This window comes from Poromitra crassiceps (assembly GCF_964638095.1).
Source record: "Poromitra crassiceps genome assembly, chromosome: 8".
In the NCBI taxonomy this organism is placed as follows: domain Eukaryota; kingdom Metazoa; phylum Chordata; class Actinopteri; order Beryciformes; family Melamphaidae; genus Poromitra; species Poromitra crassiceps.
The window spans coordinates 11,418,208-11,443,342 of record NC_139629.1 but is presented as its reverse complement, the minus strand read 5'-3'; the positions used below and the strand labels follow the sequence as shown (position 1 = coordinate 11,443,342).

The following is a 25,135-nucleotide window of genomic DNA, read 5'->3' as shown; positions in this document are numbered from 1 at the left end:
CCTTTTTTCTTAAAATTGTACTCAAAACGATTAATCGATTATCAAAATAGTTGTCGATTAACTTTCTGGCGATCGACTAATCGATTAATCGTTGCAGCTCTACTACAGAGTTGTGCTGGGCAGCCTCACTGTGTGTTATATAAACTTCACTTGTGTTTCACCTGGCAGGAGAGTGAGTGGATAATGACAGAATGATTCCTTTAACCCATTGATACCTGATGCAGCATTTGTGTGTGTATCCCTTTAAGACCGCGAACCGCGTTAGATACGCACACAAATGAGGGATATACACGCAAATGCTGCATCAGGTATCAATGGGTTAAGATGCCTGCCTTCCTCCCGTATCAAAATGTCTACTGTGGTATGGAAACATCTAACTGCTTTCACTTTTGGTTTTCACCATCTCTGTGCAAACTAGGACTCACACAGCATTACGGGAACATTTTGATGTCAAACAAAAAACGTGGCAGCAAGCACGTGCTGACTATTTGGATCATTTATTTCCTGTGTGCTATTCTGTGTACACTATGATCAGACCTCTTTGGATTAGACACGCGAGTAGCGACAATTAACATGTGTCAGCATTGATCGTATCCGTTTGCTGCCAAAGCACTCTGTGAGACAACAGTAACATTTTTCTTGATGGTCAGAAAAAGTCGTTTGATGTGGGCGAGTCCGTTTTGAGAAATAAAGTCGCCGTTGGAAATCTAGTGACACAGTGTAGATGACAGGGCTACAATTACTGTACTGTACCTTAGATATTGACTGTATAAAATATGGACGTCGTGATAGCTCCTCAAGAGTGAAGGCGAAACATCTCAATCGCCCCCTGGTGGCTGGCTGCAATATAAACATCTTAGCGGATGGGACATGAGCCAAACTAAAAGAAATCGAACTACACGCCAAATAAAATCTTCCCACAGGTGGTTTCTGTCATTTTAGGTACTTCTCATCACGCTGATGCATGTTCAACTACACATTTTTCTGATTAGTTTGTTTTTAATTAGTTATTTGATGATATCAAAAGGTTTGATTGACAGCTGTGACAGCCACTCTCAAACCGCCGTCATGCCGCCCGCCTGACTCTACTGCGCAGACTCGGGCTCCAAATGATGTCACACAAGCAAGATGGCAGTTCGCAGAAACGAGATATTTGGCTTCGCTTTTGCATAGCGGTAGATAGCGGGGACGCGTCATCCTGTATTATACAGTCAATTACCTCAGACAGCAGCCATTACAGCTAGGCAAACCGTGGCAGACTCATTATCATCAACCTCTTCTCCTCTCCTCCCTCCCTCCCTCCTTCCTTCTCTCAAACTCAAGACCTACCTGCATCTTTCCTTGAAATATTTCCATCCTTCATACCTCCTCCTCTGTCATCTCCCTCGCTCTGCCTCCACAGTCTCCAACTCTTTCATACGTGTGTGTGTGTGTGTGTGTGTGTGTGTGTGTGTGTGTGTGTGTGTGTGGTGGGGGGGAGGTAGAGAGAAGGATGTCAAGAAAACGAAATGAAAGGGAGAGAAAGGGAAGGTGACACGACTCTGGAGAGAGAGGCGATGCTCCAGCCTGCTCACTAATTACACTCTGGAGTCTGGCCCGTCCCGGAGACTGTGGAGGTATGTGGCAGGGACGTGTGATGAATTCTGGGTAATCTGGACCACAGGCATGGGGACCTGGGTGTCTGCGGGGAACTCTAATCTTTCATGTGAACATAATGTTCTTTTCCCTCCCTCTGCCCCCTCTCCCTACTCTCCGCTCAGCCTCGCCCCCCTCTCCTCTCCGCTCAGCCTCAGCCCCCTCTCCTCTCTGCTCAGCCTCTGGCCCCTCTCCTCTCTGCTCAGCCTCTGGCCCCTCTTGTCTCTCCTCTCTGCTCAGCCTCTGCCCCCTCTCCCTACTCTCCGCTCAGCCTCGGCCCCCTCTCCTCTCCGCTCAGCCTCGGCCCCCTCTCCTCTCGGCTCAGCCTCTGGCCCCTCTCCTCTCTGCTCAGCCTCTGGCCCCTCTCCTCTCTGCTCAGCCTCTGGCCCCTCTCCTCTTGGCTCAGCCTCTGGCGCCTCGCCTCTCTGCTCAGCCTCTGGCCCCTCTCGTCTCTGCTCTCGGCTCAGCCTCTGGCCCCTCTCCTCTCTGCTCAGCCTCTGGCCCCTCTCGTCTCTGCTCTCTGCTCAGCCTCTGGCCCCTCTCCTCTCTGCTCAGCCTCTGCCCCCTCTCCTCTCTGCTCAGCCTCTGGCCCCTCTCCTCTCTGCTCAGCCTCTGGCCCCTCTCCTCTCTGCTCAGCCTCGGCCCCCTCTCCTCTCCGCTCAGCCTCGGCCCCCTCTCCTCTCGGCTCAGCCTCTGGCCCCTCTCCTCTCTGCTCAGCCTCTGGCCCCTCTCCTCTCTGCTCAGCCTCTGGCCCCTCTCCTCTTGGCTCAGCCTCTGGCGCCTCGCCTCTCTGCTCAGCCTCTGGCCCCTCTCGTCTCTGCTCTCGGCTCAGCCTCTGGCCCCTCTCCTCTCTGCTCAGCCTCTGGCCCCTCTCGTCTCTGCTCTCTGCTCAGCCTCTGGCCCCTCTCCTCTCTGCTCAGCCTCTGCCCCCTCTCCTCTCTGCTCAGCCTCTGGCCCCTCTCCTCTCTGCTCAGCCTCTGGCCCCTCTCGTCTCTCGCCCCCCTCTCCTCTCTGCTCAGCCTCACCCCCCTCTCCTCTCTGCTCAGCCTCGCCCCCCTCTCCTCTCTGCTCTCTGCTCAGCCTCACCCCCCTCTCCTCTCTGCTCAGCCTCGCCCCCCTCTCCTCTCTGCTCTCTGCTCAGCCTCACCCCCCTCTCCTCTCTGCTCAGCCTCGCCCCCCTCTCCTCTCTGCTCAGCCTCACCCCCCTCTCCTCTCTGCTCAGCCTCGCCCCCCTCTCCTCTCTGCTCAGCCTCACCCCCCTCTCCTCTCTGCTCAGCCTCGCCCCCCTCTTCTCTCTCCTCTCTGCTCAGCCTCGCCCCCCTCTCCTCTCTGCTCTCTGCTCAGCCTCAGCCCCCTCTCCTCTCTGCTCAGCCTCTGGCCCCTCTCATCTCTCCTCTCTGCTCAGCCTCTGCCCCCTCTCCTCTCTGCTATCTGCTCAGCCTCACCCCCGTATCCTCTCTGCTCAGCCTCTGGCCCCTCTCATCTCTCATCTCTGCTCAGCCTCTGCCCCCTCTCCTCTCTGCTCAGCCTCTGGCCCCTCTCCTCTCTGCTCAGCCTCTGGCCTCTCTGCTATCTGCTCAGCCTCACCCCCCTCTCCTCTCTGCTCAGCCTCACCCCCCTCTCCTCTCTGCTATCTGCTCAGCCTCACCCGCCTCTCCTCTCTGCTCTCTGCTCAGCCTCACCCCCCTCTCCTCTCTCCTCTCTGCTCAGCCTCTGGCCCCTCGCCAGTTTTTCCCTCACCAAACTTTTGCCTAACTTTGGAGCGTTGTTTAGCCTCCTTCCCGACAAACTAGCATGGTTGGTACCAATGGATGCCTTAAGTCTTGTAGTTTAATCTAATACCGGGATATTCACCAAACCTTAAGAACGAGCCCGCTACAGCCTCTGGAAGACAGTAATGTTGACCGTGGATGCCGGCATCTGCAAATCATTTGGTGCACACTCAAACGTATATCTGCTAATATATCTCTGTCTGTCTGTGTACATCACATCACGTCACATTTCCACCCAGAAAGCCATTATCTTTCATTATGGTAATTATTATTGACAGTTTGTTGGGGAGAGACTGAGCATGTTTACCGCTCATCCCCTCAGTCAGTGCAGGAACGCAGACGTCGCTTCAGACCCATGAAGCCAATTGTGTTTTAACGCTACTCAGGGTAATTAAATGAGGGATCATCGAGCCCTGCCTTGGTAGATACAGTTACATGCCAACTATTTTATCCTTCTGAATGAATTCCTTCCACCTGAAGATTCCTAATCAATCCTAAATAATCGCTTTCCTGGAAATGTGTTGTCATTTACTCGGAGGAGGATGAACATGCATAGGAAGATTTTTCTTTTCTTTTTTGTAGTATGCATATGTATTTAGTAGCAGTCAGAGGTGTCAAGCCAAATCTCGCTAGTGTGTGTGAAGAGACAGAAAGTTAATTTTCTCCTCAGTTCTGTCTGAGAATGAAATGCCATTTTAGTGTCAGAATGTTCAGAAGATACCGTATGTGGCTTGTGGAAAATGGGTCCATTATTTACTTATGGAGCGAAAGAATCATAATTCACGGGCAATATATCGCTTTCTTTAAAGGCACAAATAAAGGGCGGCTTCACAGCTAAAACAAGAATCGCACAGCTCCTGCAGCAATTAGCTGAATGTTTGCACAACGGTGAAGACGTGCCACCCAGAGCCGTATAATAGAAGAGTTCCGACATCTCCATTCACTCCAATGGACCAGTTTTTTTTTCAGGAAGTAGAAAGTGGAACTCTTCAGTAAAAAAAGCAGCACTGTCGAGTTGCATCAAAATAGACAGTGTTGTACTTTGAAAGGGTTTTTCATCCCTTGAAATTAATCAAATTGTACATTATCGGCTTTATTTTAGCATGCAAAAGTAGCGCGAGACCCATTCCTGGCTGTTCATTGGCTAATGATTCTCGCATTTTGGTCCTCCGCTGACGCCACTCTCTCTCTAGAGGACACTAGTGCCACCTAGATCAGAGCAGCCAATGAAGACGTGCCACCTAGATCAGGGCAGCCAATGAAGACGTGCCACCTAGATCAGAGCAGCCAATGAAGATGTGCCACCTAGATCAGAGCAGCCAATGAAGACGTGCCACCTAGATCAGAGCAGCCAATGAGGAATCTAATGTCGTATTAAAAGTAAGAGGCGCGGCCGCGCAGCCGGCACGCAGTGCAAACACAATAGGCGATGAAAGACAAATTGACAGTGCCAGACAGTCACCTCCAGTGCCATTTGAATAGATGTACTGGGGAAAGCTTTATGGTCCAGATCCATCACTGTGAGCAGCACATGGGCCTACACAAGCACACTGTGCTTTCTGCATAGCAAAAACTATGTTGAAATGGACCAATCCTGATTTAAATGCAGCTAAAACACACACACACACACGCACGCGCACGCACGCACGCACACACACACACACACACACACACACACACACACACACACACACACACACACACACACACACACACACACACACACACACACAATTCAACACTAATTTAGGTATAGTTACAAGCAGCCAATCAGGACCAAGTCCTGTGATGTGTTGCCCCTGGAAGTAGTAGAAAAAAGATTGATTTTTGAAAATAACTTTAAATTTAACCACTCTAACAAAATAAAATGTGTTTGAAACATATTTGATAATGAAGCTATACAAATACTGTAGAGGAAAATGTGACTTTCTACGGCAGCATCCCTTTAACATTGTATCAATGCTCTACTATGGGCTTATGTACCAGGCCTGTGGAGAGCAGGGCTGAGCTGCCTGTCTACCAACACAATGACAAGCCCAGCTAGATCTCCTGCTTCACTGAGTTAAGTGTGGCTAATACAAGGTCCTGCTGTGGCCAAGCCTGTCAGGGTATACACACACACACACACACACACACACACACACACACACACACACACACACACACACATGGCCTTTCTCAGCTCCCGTGTTGCTCTCTCTGGGCAAGGCTCAATTTGCCATCAGGAGATATTGATTCAGCTGCCTGCAGGCTTTTTATAGAAACCAGCGCCATCATTAAGAGCCGAAGCCCACAGCCCTGCCTGCTTGTCTGCCTGTTTCCCTGCCTGTCTACCTGCCATCATGCCTGTCTGCATGCCTGCTGTCTGTCTGCCTCCCAGCATTCAGATGTTAGATGATAGAACACACCTGTGTCCTATTCCCTAGCCTAGCCTATACTGTATACTTCCTGGCGTTCCTCTGCCCACCCCCTAGGGGGCATGCCAGACAGTTTGGGAACCACTGCCCTATTGCCAGTTGAACTGTACCTCAATACCCTGAAGAAGAGAGGTGAAATGAACGGGACTGAGAGGGGAGAGAGAGAGGATGGGAAGGAGAGTGAGAGAAGAGCGGAGGGTGACAGCAGGTATACGGATATATTTGTGTGTAATATTTGTCTAGACAGAAAATGTAAACGGGCGATCTGAAAGAGATACTAGATGTGAGAAGCAAAGAGAGAGATAGAGAGAAGATGGTGCTGTTAAGTGAAACAAAACACCCAAGCAACACAAATATGGATTGTTGCTTATTATTGCTAATTACTATATAGCCTCCCTCGTACTAACTCCAAGCAGGCCTGCTGCGATATGTGCTGAAGCATTACAAAGAGCTTAAGCAGGGTTTTAAAACTGTTAGCTAACACATCCATAATCTCTTGTCTTCCTCACTGTTGGAACAAGCAGAAAATTAATACGTGCCTTATATACCTTTCAAAACAGCTATGGGGGCTTCTCCTGCTGATAGTGAACATCATTAATATGTATAAGTATAATCCCCGATGGTTGTAATTAGTTTATGTGCGCATGGTGACGTGTGCAAACGTGGGGGAGTGACAGTGTTTGTATGGTAGGGTTGTTGGACCATTTGGGGCCTTTGCCTGTGTGTATGGGTTAGTGCTTGTGATAATTAAACATGGCTAGACTGGACTAGAATTCATCACACTGAGTAAACACACAGGCTTAGTGTCAAACAGCCACAAACAAATACTTCTCTGGCTACTCACTGTTAAATTGCCAGATATGAGGTTTTGGAGATGTGTTGAAGTAGTGATGATGAACTACGAAAAACATTTTTGAGCTTATGTAACTGGTTTTGAAAGGATTTCATGAAACCAAAAATTCTTAATGTTCGATCAACTCACAGATCCACCTTTCCTCATTTTGCATTTTTATTCTTGTTTACATACAAATTAGTATTTCAAAATGAAAGTAGATCCTGTCTCCCAAATATAAACTATCTCTCCTAAGTCGTATCCCTCCACTATGTTTTCTTCTATCAATAAAAATGCTATTTGTCGACATTATGTTCTAAAATGTTAGACTCACAGTCAATTGAAAATCACAGTAGCAGGTTCTGTTGTTGCATCTGTTCACCAATGTATGAAATATCAGTTTTCAGTCTATGTTTGTGCCTCGTTTAAATTAATGGGAAGTAAAGATCTGAACACTACAAACTGGTCCAGCAGCTGCATCTTATCTGGGTGAGTAGTTTAGATTCTGGTTTTCATAGTCAGTCAAGAGCCAAATAACCCCCATGTTAAAAAATAATAATAAAAAGTGGAATAAATCACATATGGACCAATGCCATTTGTACCAGCGACAATATGCAAATCTTGACCTCCTTCATTGTCTCTTATTCTACCCCTCTCACTGGCAGCCTTTAATTGCCGTGTGATTGGTGCATGGATGGCTCCAGCCTGTGATTGGTGCGTGGATGGCTCCAGCCTGTGATTGGTCCGTGGATGGCTCCAGCCTGTGACAGTGCACGTTGATAAGCAGCAGGCTGTCACAACAGCCCATGCCTCCCCCATGCTGTGTCCATTTACCGTATCCCGGCAACCGCCATGTCCTACCACTCCAGAGCCTGGAGTTGGCGATTACAGTTTAATTTGTCCAAACGGCTGCCTTTCTCTGCCTTGAGATCTCATGGCACAGTCACAATAGGCCCCCATAAGCTACACAGCCCTGTGGATGTGAGGCACAATGAATATGCCCCCATAAGCTAAACAGCCCTGTGGATGTGAGGCACAGTCACAATGAATATGCCCCCATAAGCTAAACAGCCCTGTGGATGTGAGGCGACTGGAGGAGCTTTCAGAAGGCTAGCGACGGGGTCTCTTGGGGTCTCAAGCCCCCGGGAGCTGCAATCACGGGCCTGTCACTTGTGAAAATGCCCCATAATGCATTTCTGTTTGGGGACATTAACCGTGCTGTGGCGCTCGCCATGTGCCATTACGTGTCATGTTTAACAGAGTGAGGCAAGGGAAATGTGGAAGACGTGTGTGTGTGTGTGTGTGTGTGTGTGTGTGTGTGTGTGTGTGATTGACATAATTGCACATTCAGTATAAACAAACACAAACACATGAAAACAAAATCCAAGAAGTCTTGTCTGATATTGATCCTTCGATGCAGAGACCGCAGACAACCAAAAGAAAGGCTAAGGCACTCCACCTTCAAGTGAAGTATTTATAAATGCATTCTCTGAGCATTCTGTATAGGCAATTCAATGGACCAACGCGTATCGACTCTAGCATGCACACATGCCAGCTTCTCATAGAAAACATCATGCCTTGCTGAATGCATTCAAAGTCACGATCAGTGAAAAAGACGTCCCGAAAATCGTCCCACTTTGCCTGCATGATTACTCACATACAAATACATAAACACAGACAATCATCTCAAAACGTACTGAAAAATGCATCTTTTCACGGCATATAAAATATTGACCTATTCAGCCGCACAATCCTCTGAAATCTTGCACACAGACTCTTACACACGTGCTCCAAAACAGGGCACTATCTATCCAGAGATATTTATACATTTCTAACTCATGATGTAATGTTGGCTCATGAGATGGTGATCGCTTAAGGCAGTATCAGATACAGCTCACTCCTCCCACACACACACACACACACACACACACACACACACACACACACACACACACACACACACACACACACACACACACACACACACACACACAGTCAAACAAGCATGTATAACAAGATCATATTATGTTATACGAACAATCTTTACACTCTGCCCTCGGATCTCTAATGTTGATGTTGGAGCTGTGTCAAGATGGTCATGAGTGTATAGTTCATGCCTACACTTCATATATGTTCATACTGTAGTATGTTCATGATCAGCAGGTACAGCCATGAAAGAGGCACTGCAGGCACTGGATCCACATACACATAAATACACAATCATCTCAAAATATGCTGGGGAAAAATGCATGTTTTCAGCGCAGATTAAATACTGACATATCCAGCCGCATAGCCGTAAATCTCATAGTACGATTATCTCAAAATTATCTCGATACATGATATCATTACACTTATTCTTAAGACGAAAACCGTAAAACCAATATGCTTCAATTATGTAAAAATTAATTTATTATATCAATCGCAAGACATTGATCATATATTAATGGTAGAGAGTAGAACATATTTTATGTGAAATTAACTTTTTGGGTTTGTTATTCAGCTTCCCAACAAATAGCCGGTCATGGCAATAACAATTAGTAGTCATAACTGCTGTTGCTTTCATGTATAATAATACTGATTGTCCCATCCTTTTTTATAGTACTGTTATATTATTCCAACTCAATGAATCCAGTGGTGCTATGCTGCCCATGATCTCTGACCTCAAGAGAAAAGACTTTCCCTACAGCGATGAATAATTACATTTCTATTATTATGAATGAACTGCAACACTGAGATATTTCCACTGAGGTGTTTCCAGTTATTGATGGGGGCAAAACACAACTCCATTTATACAAGACTGAAAAACAATATTTTACATGAAAAATAGTGCTGGCTCCGATACAAACACCAGCATTACTAAGTGAGTCAGGCATGTCCAAAGTCCGGCCTGGGGGCCAAATGTGGGCCCCGGACTGATTTTAAAATGGTCCATGGCTTGTAGATTTAGGTGCGGATACTTGATGGCCAAGACACACTTGGTAACTGAAGTCTCGATAACTAGGAACGCTGTGGAACTTGATAGCTGGGTCTGCAAGGTTCGAAAGATGGGAACTGTTGCAGAGGGCATGGCCGTAACTAGCTATGAGGACGGGGAGGTCCGGACCTCCCCTAATATTTCAGAGAGAATTTTTTTTTTTTTTTTATATAAAACAATCTGCATGGAAAAGCATGAAAAACACGGGATCGCTTTTATTTTGAAACGAAAGGCAGGTCAGGCAGGAAGTCATCTGACGCCGCGTCCGCGGTAACTTGATTCCGAGAGAGCAGCAGCATGGTGGTGAGTGATGACTGTCTGTCTGCCTGGCGAGATAATTGAAGGTGAGGGAGCTGCGAGACAGTGAGCGAGTGAACGACAGACAGTGAGTGACACTGACAGATTTTTTAGCAACAACCAAGAAAGTAAGTGTCTAGTCTGTCTCTTAAGTAATGTTATCTGTGTGACACGTTGGGATGCTACTGGCTAATCATGCATGATGCCAATTGCCAAGCTCCCGAAGTCAGGTAGGCAGGTGGCTATATGCATGGTTTCAGTTTCATGACCCAATAAGTAACAAAAAGAGGTGGTGTAAAGTTAAAAACAACATAATATATTTTATTTTATTTTTCAATCGTTCCTATCAGGAATAAATAAATGTCCCTCTGTATGTTTTTTTTTATTATCGATGATGACTTTGTGTGTTGTGTACGGCTTGGGTTGTGTACCTGTGTTTGTAGGTGTCATTTTGATATGAATTTGGCTAAAACAGTTTGTGTTTGTTAGTTACAATTATGTTGACAGGAGAGCTGAGCAGGTGGTGACATGAAAGAGAATATACTGAATAATGACATCACAACAGTATAATCCTAATGTTGATTTAAAATGATATATTACTCTAAATATGGCTAAAAAAGGGGGGGGAAAAAACTCAAATTTTTTCGGGCGCCACCGAATCCGCCTCCCCTTGCTGGACCTCCCCTATTTCGGAACTCTGGTTACGGCCCTGGCAGAGGGTTGTCGTGAGAATAGTCTATGAACAACTGCAGAGGACCTGCAGAACCGAACCTTTATAGGTCCCGGACATGACATCACCTTGTGTTATGACATCATCAGTGAGTGATCTATGACATCACAGTAGGAATGATGACATCATCCTAACACTCTCAAAATATGTGGCCATCCACACAGTATTGGTTAATCAAGCAAGTTCACTTTGAGTTTTTTCCATTCACCTAACGATGACAGCACTATCATACAGTTTGTAGACAAGCACCAAGTAGGAACAATGCAGGTGGAACTACTGTAATGTTTTCAGAAGGCAAACAAAATCCTTAGAGTACAATTGTATTGTATGTTGTTTTTTCTATTATATATATATTGTTTTTATAACCCATATGATGCGAGAAGCAGCTGGCCCCCAGGTATTTTCACATTATCTAATCTGGCCCCAATTCAAAAAAGTTTGGACACCCCTGGTCTAGCAAATACTAGACTGTGTACACTAGCCAGACTGAGCTGCCAAGGCCAAACACACACCGCACTGTACTCAGTACATCACATTGACGCAAAACATAAAAAATAAAATATAATAACAAATAAAATGTAGTTTCTGCATCATTCAGTGCATTTTGGGGCTTTTTCTTTCTCAAAGAATCCACAGCAGCCCACAGCTCAAGAAAGGTTGATGCCCTACTTTCTACATCTTCCTCTGAAATTCAAACTCTTTTTTTACCATCTTCTCCGTCTTCTTCATGTATTTTAGCTCCTTTGAAAGGTAAACTGTATGACTGATGAATGGTGAGTCACAATGTGGGAGGATAAAACGGCTTGACTCCAACGCTGCCAAGAGTCTCTCTCTCTCTCTCTCTCTCTCTCTCTCTCTCTCTCCTCTCTCTCTCTCTCTCTCTCTCTCTCTCTCTCTCTCTCTCTCTCTCTCCTTGTGGGCATCTTTGCATTCACACATGCACACCTATACCCGTCACACTTTGAAGCACGCGTCTTTATCTCAGATGAGCCTCTGCTGCCTTTTCCACCTTCTGTCTTTCTTTCCTCACCCCCCGTCCCCACCCCCCCCCCCCCCCACACACACACACACACACACACACACACACACACACACACACACACACACACACACACACACACACACACACACACACACACAGATGCAGCTCTGAGAACACAAGGGGTGTGTCTAAGTCTCTCTAAAGCCGCAGGTTGTATTGAGGAAGAGATTACAGCGGTGTGACTCATTCACCCCAGAAATGCCAAGGAGAACCAGAGCAGAGACCAGGAAGGAAGGAAGGAAAGAATGAAGAAAGAAAGAAAGAAAGAAAGAAAGAAAGAAAGAAAGAAAGAAAGAAAGAAAGAAAGAAAGAAAGAAAATCATGATAATGATAGGGAAGGAGAGAGTAAGGTCATTTTGACATGGTCATTTTGTTTTGACAGAGCATTGCTAAACAGCCTGTGTGTGTGTGTGTGTTGTGTGTGTGCGTGCATGTGTGTGCGTGCATGCGTGTGCGTGTGTGCGTGCGTGTGTGTACGTGTGCGTGCGTGTGTGCGCGTGTGTTTTGCAGGACAGCAGCCTATCCAAGAAATATTATGCCATTAAAGCAATCCAGACAGTATTGTGTCTACTTAACATTCAGAAGAGAAGATGGAAGATAACGATGGTGCTTGTGATGGATGACAGCAACTTAGATTGGTAATTACAACGAATATCAGTCAGATGATCATGAATATGAGGCTAACAGTGCTAATGGCTAATTATGGTCCATTATAATAATTATGGACCTTGCTGATACAGAATGGGGGAAGCTGACACCGGGCCTCATCCCATATGACATGCACTTATGTCCTCCATGATTCCACATCATAAGGGCTGAAGTATGATTCCAAAACAAGACAATATAGGATATATTGAAATGCATTGTATCACAATACAGAAATGTGACGATACACATTGTGGGGTAGAGAAATGAATCGGCTCATACAGTATCATTATGTGTTACCTTTTACAAGGACCTGTGCAAACAAAAGACTGCTTGGTATGTATCTATTCGCTATCTATGGATCTGTTGTGGAGAAGTGAGGTGCAGTGTGTGAGTGAGTGAGTGAGTGAGTGAGTGTGTGTGTGTGTGTGTGTGTGTGTGTGTGTGTGTGTGTGTGTGTGTGTGTGTGTGTGTGTGTGTGTGAGTGAGTGAGTGAGTGAGTGAGTGAGTGAATGAGTGAATGAGTGTGAATAATCTACCTTACAAAATGTCCATCTTAACTTGAGTCTTAATAAGTCATTAGCAGAGTACTGACAATCCTACTTAAGTACAAGTATTGTTATTTTGGTGAAAATTAACTCAAGTACTGTACAAGTATAAAAAAGTAGGCTAGCCTATTTAAAAGTACCGGTACTCGAGTATTTTTTTTTAAATGTGTTATATTTTAATTATTTGCCCTAATGACATTTGACACATCCAGCATGTTACCTAAGCTGTCACTGTCTTTGTCTGCCTTGTCTTTCATACCGAACAGCTCATTCAGATGCAATCAGGGATGCTCAGTTTCACAGTTCTCTCCTTTGCCAGATGAGCTGTCTTTGTGTGTGTGTGTGTGTGTGTGTGTGTGTGTGTGTGTGTGTGTGTGTGTGTCTTCTATGCCAAGGGAACACAGCCTTATCACCCCCCGATCAAATCAGTCCACAACACCGCAGTCCACCCCAACATTTCAAATCAGTCCTCCCCAACATTTCAAATCAGTCCTCCCCAACATTTCAAATCAGTCCAGCCCAACATTTCAAATCAGTCCTCCCCAACATTTCAAATCATTCCACCCCAACATTTCAAATCAGTCCTCCCCAACATTTCAAATCAGTCCACCCCAACATTTCAAATCAGTCCACCCCAACATTTCAAATCAGTCCTCCCCCCAACATTTCCAATCAGTCCACCCCAACATTTCAAATCAGTCCACAACACCGCAGCCCACCCCAACATTTCCATTAGAAGCAGACAAAACAACCACTTATCGGCCAGAGCATGGGATGAGAGAGCCAGTGGAGATAACAGCAATTTCCATGTTTTCTCTGCTATCTATTTGCTTTCTTTCTGCTCAACGGCATGACACACACACACACACACACACACACACATACACACACACACACACACACACACACACACACACTATCCATCCTATATAGTGTGGCGCATACATTTGATCACAGTGGGGATTTACAGTAGACAGTTATCATCAAGCTTTGTCCACCAAGACAAAGGCCTGGCAATTAAAACTGCTCCAACGAACAAAGCTTTCAGCAGATCCTCCCCAGAAAATGATCTGGCATTTCACAGCATTTAGTCAGAAAAGAGAACAGGCCAGCACACTCAATGTCCTTTCCGCATCTTGGCACAGCAGCAACGGACGTTTCAGCCAAAAGGCCTTCTTCAGTGTGGTGTTCAACGGGATCAGTTGTGGGATCAGTGCGCCTCAGAGGGCCCAGGCAACTGTTAAGGAGGGACACGATGGCAAACGTAATAATATGACGCTGCATAAAGTGGCTTTGGCACAGGTTTGTATATCAAATAAAATGAATAAAAGAGCAGAGAGGACGCACCCCTGGGGCTATCCGGTGGAGGAAAAGAGAACATCGGATAAAGTGCCATTTACTCTCACGCGTTGCGACCTGTCGGTTAAAAAGTTCATTAGCCAACATTTCAACGCAGGATCGATGTTGTAAATACTCTTTCAAATACCTGCTAAAATATGAGGCTGGATGCAATTAAAATCGGAGAAGAAATCATTAAAGAGCAGCTGCACAAAACTCTTGTGCGCCCTCTTGTGATAGGATCAAACTTACAAGGGAATGAATGAAATGTCCAGTGGTGACCAAAAAGCTCACTGAAGATGCACGTCATTATTACTTGTCTGAATGCTGCTGGACAGCAGCTGCACTATTATTCAGCCGAAGGTGATGATTGTGCACCTCCCCACTGACTACAGCCTCGACTGAACTCTCTGCTGAAGACGAAAGTTCCAGCAACTTTCTACACTGAACAAACGGCGCATAAACTAGCATACAAACCATCAGCAAAGGGTAAAACACACACACACACACACACACACACACACACATTGGCAGTTTACGATTGAACTACGAAGCCTCTGAGTGGATATAGAGATGTGCAGAGCTGGCTGACCCCTCAAAATCTCATAGCAATGAGCGCTTGGCACCAAAGATGGAGAAAAAGAGAAAAAGGAGCTCTAGCACATTAGCACTTGAAGAATGTATCTTCAGCTTATGCCTCTGAGTCACGGGCCTCAGTCGACTGAGTCACTTTCCTCTTCACTAAATGTCACCAATAAGGACTCTAGTGGCAGGGTTTAGAACATCTGCTACTGTGACATTTATTATCCGATCTTACTTAAAGGACGTCAAGGCAGGCCACGTTCGTCTGCCGATAACGAGCAATTAAACCACATCAGGATGAGTCACACCAGGCTACTGTTTCTCTGTTAATAGGGACGGCTGATTGTACAAAAGTGTCACCCACAACCTTCTTGGGTGTCAGTACTACACTGAGTCACAAGTCATGTGGAATTCATGACTTCTGGTGGACATGTTACACCGATTTTGTTGAATTGAATAAACGCCGACTCGGCTACGTTGCTCCTGAATCAGTCGCTTCTTGGAGTTTAGATTCTGACTGATCTCCAAAACCGTTGAACCCTTTTTTCCAACTGTTCACAAGGAAGGCCAGGAATAAAGAAACCCCACGTGGGGCCGTACTGTGTATGTGTGGTTCCAAACAGAGAGAGGACATGCGTCTGTTCCCACTCCTTCCCTCTAGCAGGCGCTACAGAGCACTATACGCGAAAAACCACAGGACATTAAAACAGTTTCTACCCACAGGCCATCACTCTGATTAACACTTAAAGTAGCCACTTGAACACTTAGCTTCAGACACCTGCACCTTTGCTCCACCAACTATGAACCTGCTAGAAAACTCAGTAAGATTTCCACTCAGGCATGTACTGTATTTTTCGTGCTTTTTTATTAACAGCATTTAATTGCACTTTTACTCTTTAGTAGGCTAAGTAATATCAGACAAATACGTGTTATACTTGTACAGTAAATATCAGATACTTTAAGACTTTTATCAAGTATTCTAATAGGTGACTTTAACTTCTACCAAAGATGATGGGATTTAAGCAAGACGGCCCAACTTCAACTCACTTCCTGTAATTTTGTCACGTGGGGTTTTGCCCATGGTTTTCCATGGACACGCCCACTTAGGAGACTTTCTGCTACCATTTGTTAGAATTGGTGGAGCCTGCGGTGACCCATCTATAGTAATATAATATCTATGCTTCTACCAAAGTCATTTTCTGCAAGGTATCTGTACTTTTACTCAAGTGTGGCTTTCAGGTAGGCTACAGTACTTCATCCACCACTGCCAAAATCTAATCTGTAATCAAGATCCAAATTAAAGGATGATGTAGGAGATAAAGCCCACCTAATCTCATTTGATCCATCATTGTAGGGTGACAAAGACCTTTCTAACGCAAATGTATAGTATACATACTGTACATCATACGTGCGTCATAGTAAGTTAGATCAAACAGACGTAGGTTATATGAGGATAGGATTTTCTGGTGGGACATGACTAGAATACCAATACTGTATGTTTCGTTACAGCTTAATAACCACAACCTTTGCTTCCATTCCCTCTTACCGTGTATTTGCCGCCTGAGATTTCATATTTGAGAGAACTCTGTATAGCTCTCAGAGGACATGTAGCCATCTCTTAAGGCCCAATTATACTCTATGTTAAAGACGGAGACGGAGAGGGACAGAGCCTTCTGTCCGTACTCTGCGTTTATTCCGTGCGTATTTCTGTCCGTCATCTGAAAGCTTACGGATACGCATGAAACGGAGCAGAACCACACACACTCACACATTTGACTCTCTACTGCCCACTAGTGGATGTATTGCTTAACATGATACAAATGTGAAAGACGCATGGAAGTATGTGGACAGTGACGATAATAACGTTTGAAACGGACGCATCTATTTACGTATGAAAATGGAGTATAAATGAGCCATTACACTACAACCTACTCCTACACACTGTAGCTTCTCTTCATGTAGTAATCCCACCTGCTGCCTCCCTCCCCTCCCCTCCCCCTCGATATCTAGAGAGTTGATTCACTCAGGGTCACTGCCCTTTTCATTTGTCATAATTACCTCCCAAACCGCCATGGAAAGAGCTGTGTGTGTGTGTGTGTGTGTGTGTGTGTGTGTGTGTGTGTGTGCGTGCGTGTGTGTGTCTGTGTGTGTGTGTGTGTGTGTGTGTGTGTGTGTGTTTGTGTGTGTGTGTGTGTGTGCGTGTGTGCGCACGCGCGCGCGTGTGTGTGTACCACAGAGGCAGATGCGATGTATAGGACTGAACGCTGCCTAATACCCTTTCAAAAGGTACCACTGTTTGACCTCCCATGTGAACATTATGAAGACATGATTTATGGCTCCAGTTCCCCTACTGATGTAAATACTGGCTGACAACCTCTCTCTCGCTCTCTCTCTCTCTCTCTCTCTCTCTCTCTCCAACACTTTCACTTTGGTGAAAATGAAATACTGTATCATGTCAATATCATAAATAAGTAGTAAGTAAGGACACCGTTGCTGGGCTTAGCACCACCCAAGACGATTGTGATTGGTTTAAACAACGCACGGCATCTCCCCCCGTGTAGGCTACAGCGCTAAACCAAGTGTGGAGATAGTGTAATGACCCTGTCTCGATGTACAACGTGTGCACGTTGGTCCTTGACCAATGGGACTGTCCCTTTGGGCTGATGGTTAACGTGTTGCGCTTTGGAATGACAGACCCGGGTTCGATGCTAGCCTCGCCTGTGCCGTTACAATAGTCTGGCCAAGCGAGACTATCTCATCTAAATAATTGTCTTTATAGGCTACTCGATTCACTAGGTCCGTGTTCGGTCCGTCTGCGCTGCGGTACGGCATCGGAGCCGATACGTTTCCACTCTAATCATTGTGTCAACTCCCACCTACTCCGCTGCGTTGCGTGTCTACTCCGTCCCAGCTCCGACGATCCGGAGCTCTCCGAAAAAGATACGCAAGGCTTCTATTTTTCACGGATGACGGAGCAAAGCTGCAGCAAGTTGGGCGGAGCCAGGCATGAAATCAACAGGGCAGAGGTGTTTACAGCATTCAAAATCAAGCCAGAGGACAAACATGTATGAGGAAAAGTTAATAGGCTAAGTGAAGTGGAAAACCACAAAATAATATATGACAGGACACATCCTTTTTACAAGGATTTTTTACAACACCAAGCAAGTCCACCCCTCCTCTGCTTCTCCAGTTGGGAACAATGATCTTCTGCCTGTTTGTTGTTGTATTTATCCCACATACAAAGTGTCTCGCGCGATTTTACCGTGAGAACCTGTCGGTCTCGTCACTCTAGCTGTCTGGCGGAGCAGAGCCGTGACGTGCTCTGCACGCAGCCGGTTAGTGTTGGCGGAGCACAGAGCACGGAGCAAAACCGGAGAACAGCCGCAACGCAACGCAAATGCAACCAGTGCAATCCTGGCGTTAGACATGCATACCTCTGTTTCCCACGTGGTAGGCTAGCTTACTGTAACATGGCAGAGATGCTCTCTCTGACTCTGTCTGTTATATGAACTCTAACAGTAATTATTTAGTCGTTTTTTAATTTAAGTTTTCTTTAATAGTTATTCACCCATCCCCCCTGTATGCTTGCTCTGCCTCTGACTACAAGAACTACAACATTGTGTATTAGTGTAAGTGATGCAGAGGCAAACTCATGCTCATGACATTTAGATGACATGTAACATTTCATTGGCAGCACAGAGTGACCTCGATTCCTCCAGCCAGATGCTGGATTAATTAGCATAGCTCCTGCTCAAATATAAATGCGGCAAGCAAAGTCTGTGTGTGTGTGTGTGTGTGTGTGTGTGTGTGTGTGTGTGTGTGTGTGTGTGTGTGTGTGTGTATGTAAGACAGAGAGAGAAACCAAAGTGCATGAAATCATACCGATGAAGGCAATTTGTAGCCATAGCAGCTAATTAGCTGGAATGCAACATGGATGTATGTTGGTCTACACTGCGTAATTAAGACGAAGGCATCCTTGCGGTTGACTGGGTGGGTGTACAGTAATTCCAGTAGGATTAACCAAGGTTCACCAAACAGTTAAGCAAGGTCCTAGACCAGTCGGGACTTGGTGGCCTTTTTTCCCTCATCTTCTGCCTCCCTCTCTTTGGCTTGCAGCCTCTGCAGTCCGTTCTGCAAAGGTATGTTTGAACTGTCTGCCTCTCTGTTTCTCTCTGATTGTTTCCACCCTCTACTTTCAGCCCACTCAAGAGTGTCTCAGAGTGCACCCACCTCTGAAGGTAGTATGATATCAAACAACCACGCACACTCAGAGTGCACCCACCTCTGAAGGTAGGATATCAAACAGCCACGCACTCAGAGTGCACCCACCAGTTAGTTGTTCTCTCCTGCCGAAGTTGTCTTTATTATAACTAACCCCAAAAGTCCAAATCTTCCTTGAAAACGCCAAATAAAACTAGATTAGCTCATGTGTCCCTGTTTACAAACACCTTGATGCGTGAACTGCCTCTGCACCTTGTTTCACACAACACGAAAGTAGGGGAGACCAGGGAAAGTTATAACAAGGACGTATGTGTGTGTGTGTGTGTGTGTGTGTGTGTGTGTGTGTGTGTGTGTGTGTGTGTGTGTGTGTGTGTGTGTGTGTGTGTGTGCGCGTGCATGGGTGCGCGCGTGTGAAAGCTTTAAAAAAAGCAGCAGTAGTGCATTAGTGAGTCTATGTTCTGGGCTATATAGCCTATTTCTTCCTTTAGGGAGTAAAATATTTGTTCCACAGTTTGAACCTGATGTTTAGATGGCTGGCTGGGTTAAGCTAAGTGCATCCCGATAAATGTATTAATAAGAGCATAGTTGTGAGACTCTGGTTCTTGAGGACCAATTCGCTTAGGAAATTCTCAATTATCTGGGACCCGTTTCTGGCCTACTTGGACGAGGTTAATAACGATATGTAGCTCGCTTAACTGACTTCTCATGGACCCTTTGTGTGGGATCCCACGCACATCTCTTACAAGCACATAAGCACTTTAGTGCCAAGCTGTAGTATTGGAATGTGGATTATATGTTTGTTTCGTTTTTCTTTCTTTCTGTGTCTGAGCCTTTTTGTTTTTCACATTTTGAAAATTGCAAAATAAAATATTGAAAAAAAATAGACTAACTGGAACACTCAAAGTAAAGCTGACTGATTGCACTTGCCATTTTACTATTTTGTTTTTGTCTGAATACTTAGTGCTGAATATTTTAAAATGGCATTAACTGTGTTTGTCCAGTAGCCGGCTCAAAACCTCACTTCAGTATTGCTCATGAGAAAGTGATTTTTTTTCTAGTAGAAAATAATGCTAAGCATAAATTAATGTAAATCCAAGGATGATGTTATTTCATATTTACCCATACAGTCAGTATGAGGACCGCAATGGAAACAAGCCTATGCTTTAGCTACGGCTTTATTGTGTTTTTATCCTCGGTGATTGTCTGTATCTGTATTTGTGTCCCTGTTTCTTTGTTGACATTCACCAAATAAAGTCAATCAATCAATCAATCAATCAATCAATCAATCAATCAATCAATCAATCAATCAATCAATCAGACAATGCTAAACTGATTGCAATAGGGCATTCATACAAAAGTTCATGTGGAGCACTGAGCACTAGTGGTCTATTTAAATCATGCACCATTTATAATTAGAGGGAACTAAATAAAGAACTATGTAGCTGATTATATCAGTCATGGCTCTAAAGCTAGACTCCTGCAGTTCTAATTGTCTACACTTTTTAAGTGGAAATCTTTGACCTCTCCTGCTGTATTATTATCACGCTGTAAAGCGCTTTGAATTGCTCCAATCAGTGTATGAAATGGGCTGTACAAATAAAGCTGCTGCCTGCTGTCGTCAGGGAAAAAAACAAAAAACAGCATAGTTGTACAAGCGAGGAAAAAAGATCGGATCGGATTGGTATCCATATCGGCAGATACTCAAAGTTGTGGATATCGGATCGGTATCGGACATGGTATCGTGCCATCCCTACAACCAAACCAGAGTGTTACATGTGAGCAGGGTTGGGAAGTAACGGAATTGCATGCATTTAAAATACAGTATTTAAAATACAAAATATGAGCAACTGTGTTCCATTCCATTACAGTTACAGTTTAAATTGGTGATATTCTGAATACAGTTACTGTCTTTAAAAATAGATTACTTTAGGGGATTACTCTGTTTTTTTTTATATTTGCTTGAAAATTCACATCATTCTAGTCCCAAAAACATATTGCAAGTGCAAAATGCCTCTGATTGCTAATTGCTCTAATGCCCCAAAATCTACTGTATGGCCATTGGCCACAGCGGTATGAGTCAGTGGGTCCTATTCTGACAGATCAGGAGTGGAAAACAACATTTGGAGGTCAGATGGTAAACCATTACTTTATATTACAAGGCCTTTGGACAATGCTGGAGAGCTTTACTGTGAAAGAAGCACTATAGATAAAGTGAGGAGAAGACTCACTGTGACACAGCCATGTTGACACCTTCTGAACAAATAAGATTCTGGGGGGGATTTTGTGGCTTTGGTAAATAAATAGCCTAAATGACAAAGCCCTTTGACTGCAGGACAGTCACTGTAAAGTTAGAGACAGCATCAGGAGGACCTGAGCTCGGCTGGTCCATTCAGTGAAAAGTAAACCAAAGAATTTAGAATACGTTACTTACGGTAACTGGAGTAATCTAATGGAATACGTTACAAATTACATTTTAGGGCATGTATTCAGTAATCTTTAGTGCAGGCCTATTCAACTATATTGTTCAGGGGGCCACATTGTCAGAATGCTATGGGCCCGGGGGCCGGAGATTTCCCTGAGCTATTATTATCATCAGCGCCACCACGTCTTAAAGTTTTTGATTTTACTACATTGACAAAGTAGCATAATCATAGCCTCGTGGTCCATGTTTTGATTTTGTTTTCTAATGTGTTTCTATTTTCTTTTCAGAAACAGAAATAAAAAAATAGTTACACATCTAAATCAATCCACAGATGAAAAACGGAAACAGGACTTCGTTTTTATCTGCTGATGAAGCCTCTGTGTCATCAAGAGAGGGGGAGAGAGAGGAGAGAGAGGGGGCAGAGAGACAGATAGAGAGATACAGTAGAGAAAGAGAGAGAGATGAGAGACAGAGGGGGAGGGGGAGAGAGAGAGGACATCCTCCCCCTCAGAACTGGTCCGCGGGCTGGCGTGACTTGATTGGTGGGCCGGCTTTGGCCCCCGGGCCGCCAGTTGACTAGGCCTGCTTTAGTGGAATACATTTTCATCTCAAGGACTCCATAATCCACTAGCTTTTCCCTCAAAGTGGCTTTAATTTGATCTAATTTCACCCATTTATCAGCTACTTCAACCGGATAACGCGGACTCATGGATTCCTCAGATCATCCTCATGGAACTCCCAATCTTGTTACCCTTTTTGTCACCTAGTTAATTAACTAGTATTCTCTAAACCTACGAACACTTAAAGACTGCATTTTCTATTTCTTTTTGGACTCTATTTTTTAGATTTTCAACTCCCTTCCCTGATCTTAGGATAATTTAAAAATTACATTTTTATATCCCTTCTGTTGGACTCTTTTTACATTTTCAATTTTCTGTTCTCTTGTACATTTTATTTCCATATTAAACCATTCACAGAGTTTCATTATCGGAAACTCTGTGCATGGTTTAGCCCGGCATCTCTCGGCCTGTCTCGGAGGGGAGTCCCCAGACGGGGGTCCGCTGCTGTGGCCTGGTGGGTGGGCCCGTCCCCCGCGTGGCCTGCTCTCACGCTCTCAGTCACTATGCTGGTGGCTGGGGGCTGGGGGGGCGGGTCGCGTGGGGGCTGGGTCCGCCTGGGCCGCAGCAATTGGCCCCTAGCACAACGACCTCACAAGGTTCCTCCTCAGCCAAGTCACTGGGGCAATCCATGCGGCGATCCATATGGTGGAAAGGTTTTCTTGCGTTCACTGGGGGTGAGGGGGTGCCGCTGTGTCCCGGCCTGGCCTTCCCTCCCACGCCATATGTGGGCGGGGGCCGGGTCGGGGGGCATCGGTGCTCTTCATCACTGGTCGAGGGCTGCCGGTTGGTTTAGAACAGCTTAGGTAGGCGATAGATTAGCTACAGCCTAAGGCTGACCTGTTAGTGTTCAGGCTAAAATCAGACTAGAGCAGGGTAGGATAGGCCAGATTAGGCTGTAGATTAGCTAGATACTATGTCCCAGTTAGCTCTGGTTAATGCTTAGAGTAGTCAGTTGTCCCCCCTCTCTTTCCCCCTTTCCCCGCTTCTTCCCTTCTTCCCCCTTCTTGTTCTCCTCTCTTTCCATGCTCTTTCCTCCCCCACATCCCACCGCCCCCCCCTCCCTTCTCCTGCTCTCTCCTCATTCTCCCCCCCTCTGCTCCTTCCTCTTCCTCCTCTTCTCCCCTATTTTCCTGAATCCCTGCCACTTCCTGCTCTCCCTTCTCTCACATTCCCCCTGCTCTCCTTCCCCTGCACCCTCCCACCCCTCCTTCTCTGCCTCTCTGTCCTCCCCCCTCTCTCACATTCCCCCTGCTCTCCTCCCCCTGCACCCTCCCACCTCTCCTTCTCTGTCCTCTCCTCCTCCACATTTCCCATTTTCCCCCCACCCTCGCCCTAATCCGGGCCCGTATCCTACTCCCTCCCTCCACCCTAGACCCTACCTCTACTCTCTGTCCTCCCCCCTCTCTCACATTCCCCCTGCTCTTCTTCCCCTGCTCTCCTTCCCCTGCACCTCTACTCTCTGTCCTCCCCCCTCTCTCACATTCCCCCTGCTCTCCTTCCCCTGCACCCTCCCACCTCTCCTTCTCTGTTCTTTCCTCCTCCACATTTCCCATTTTCTCCCCACCCTCGCCCTAATCCGGGCCCGTATCCTACTCCCTCCCTCCACCCTAGACCCTACCTCTACTCTACCTCCCCTGTACCCTCACATTCCCACTGCTCTCCTTCCCCTGCGCCCCCCCACCTCTCCTTCTCTGTTCTCTCCTCCTCTCTGCCCTCTCCTCCCTCTCACATTCCCCCTGCTCTCCCTCCCCTGCACCCTCTCCTTCTCTGTTCTCTCCTCCTCCACATTTCCCATTTCTCCCCACCCTCGCCCTAATCCGGGCCCGTATCCTATTCCCTCCCCTCCCTCAACCCTAGACCCTATCCCTACCCTGGTTCTCCCTCCCCTGCACCCTCATCTCTCCTCCCCTGTTCTCTCCTCCTCCACATTTCCTATTTTCTCCCCACCTCCCCCCTCTCCTCCCTCCCTCCCTCCACCCTAGACCCTACCTCTACTCTACCTCCCCTGTACCCTTCCACCTCTCCTTCTCTGTTCTCTCCTCCTCTCTGTCCTCTCCCCTCTCTCACATTCCCACTGCTCTCCTTCCCCTGCGCCCTCCCACCTCCCCACATTTCCTATTTTCTCCCCACCTCCCCCCTCTCCTCCCTCTCCCTCCCTCCTCCACTCTCCTGTTTTCTTCAAATGTTCAAATGTTATCTTTATTCTGTATGTTCTTGTTATTGTGTGTTAGCTAGAATCAGCTAGACATACTTTCTGTGAAGCCCTCTGAGACATGCTTGTGAATTAGGGCTATATAAATAAACTTGACTTGACTTGACTTGACTTGCGCAGCTATCTCCTTTCGTACACTGATAAGTAGGCGATCACAAGGAGACTCAACAACCTCAACAGAAATGCACACCTGACTGGTTTGAGCAAGCCAAAGGTTACAAACACAAAGCCAAGTCTTCAAGGCTGTGAACTAACAGACTAGGACAACCCAACCACATTAGGAGAACCCCAAAATAAATAGAAGATCTTCATGCAGTTTGGCGTTGGGCTTTTTAAACACTGCCCTGCTAACCAGAGCCCTTTGAACAGAGCACAAACTCTGCACAGAGCCACCAGCAAGCTGATTACCCCGCGGTGCTCTGGGGTGTTCCCTTCATCCCTGTGGTCTTTGTTGCCACCCTGCACAAAAAACAACAACAACAACAACAACAACAACAACAACAACAACAACAAAGAGGGATAACACCTAAACAAAAGGTTACCCCACCCAGCATTCACAACCGTAATTCAACAAAAAACCCAGATTGCTCACTCGGATCCACACTACAACAAGAACTCTTGGACCTAAATGCTCTCTCCTCAAATCCACCACAAACCAACAACCTCCAAGGAAAAACATGTGTGAATCTTCCCAAATATGCCTTAATACACAGACTGTGTTACCACCTTAAAACTCTGCAAGAGACAAAGGCACCAAACAACGAACTAGGTTATTAATCCCTACTGAGCCAAACTCAACAAGATCTCACAGCACAGGCTCAATGGACTGCACAAATGAGGGGAGACCA

General features: G+C 45.9%; 1 protein-coding gene across 1 annotated transcript in view; it reads right to left on the bottom strand.

Annotated features, from left to right (window-relative positions):
- The window catches only part of stxbp5l (syntaxin binding protein 5L), a gene marked incomplete at both ends in the record, with an annotated part of 240,189 nt that overhangs the window by 143,832 nt on the left and 71,222 nt on the right, over window positions 1-25,135 (bottom strand). The gene's annotated exons all lie outside the window — the stretch shown is intronic.